The sequence below is a fragment of the Sinocyclocheilus rhinocerous genome, unplaced genomic scaffold (assembly GCF_001515625.1).
Source record: "Sinocyclocheilus rhinocerous isolate Xijiao unplaced genomic scaffold, SAMN03320098_v1.1 scaffold38280, whole genome shotgun sequence".
Lineage (NCBI taxonomy): Eukaryota > Metazoa > Chordata > Actinopteri > Cypriniformes > Cyprinidae > Sinocyclocheilus > Sinocyclocheilus rhinocerous.
The window spans coordinates 1-1,113 of NW_015633016.1; the positions used below are offsets into that span (position 1 = coordinate 1).

Genomic DNA, 1,113 nt, shown 5'->3' on the forward strand with positions numbered 1-1,113 from the left:
CTCCACTGCCTGTGGGCCAGCCGGCAAAGGCAGACGTGTAAGCTCTTTTTGATGCAGTGTTTGGTGCAGTGGTTCATCTCTACACTGATTGGATTGCGTGACTTTGATGCATGTCTGCGTGGCATAAGCTACATAGCCACATTTCCCAGAGGGTCTTTCAAGTGCACATGCTTGTTTGTCACATTCAGAGTCCATTTTACCTCAGTTTGTCTTCATCATGCGCATTTGGATTACAAACTGACACTTTCTGTGGCTAATACATATGCAGTATTTTGTTTTATTCATCTTGCATTACCAATGGAGGTTTTATTCCATTCCACAACCGATGACTGTACTTCTAACTCACTTTTGCTGTTTCTAAAACTTGTGAAGCTTGTTGTGAAACAGACATGTGGCGTTTGTGTTCAGCAGTGCTTTGCTTTGCTGTCAGGCATTATTGACATGGTGTTTGGGTCTTGGAAATGTTTTTTAAACCTCCGTCTTGTGTCTAATGTGCATGATGTGTGTTTCAAACAGCCTGTTGTGTTACATTTAGCAGGCATGTCTTGGGTCTTCCATCTGCTGCTCATGGTTCATGGTACGTTTGGATCTGCTCTCTAAACATTTCCTTTCTCCAAACTTCTCAATAGATCGACTCCATCGATAACTTCAGCCTGTCCAACACACCATCCCGGGAGGAAGATGGAAGATCCCAGGTCACGTCCCACTCTCGCTCACCCTCAACCACCAGCGATATGGAGTCTCAAGAGGTGGCTTCTCAATTTCTGACCCTCTTAACAATGCTAAAACTCTGTTTTGAAACTTAGTGACTTAGAAACTTAGTATATTCCAGTGCCGCTGTGGATGAAACGTAACACTTTGCTTCTGTGCATTCTGTGATTGCCTTATCCACAGTAAATGCATCGGATGCCACCTTACAACGAAGCCAAAATCATGCCTATGATGCCTTATAAGGCTGTCTAAATAGGCAGATCAGTAGGTTTTAGAACAGAGCTTCATTCAAGAAAAGAGACAATGCAGATGCTACTTTAATGTTTCTATTGGGATGGTATCATGTTGTGACTAATGTCCGTGACTGTTTTTCCAGCAGGTAGATCAGCCACAACGAGGTGC

General features: G+C 43.4%; 1 long non-coding RNA gene across 1 annotated transcript; it reads left to right on the forward strand.

The window, feature by feature from the left end:
- The first annotated feature begins 2 nt into the window (after positions 1–2).
- LOC107743145 (uncharacterized) lies at positions 3–1,113 on the forward strand. The gene is made up of 3 exons (XR_001640373.1): positions 3–37; positions 630–749; positions 1,088–1,113. It is a non-coding gene; the product is annotated as an uncharacterized LOC107743145 (long non-coding RNA).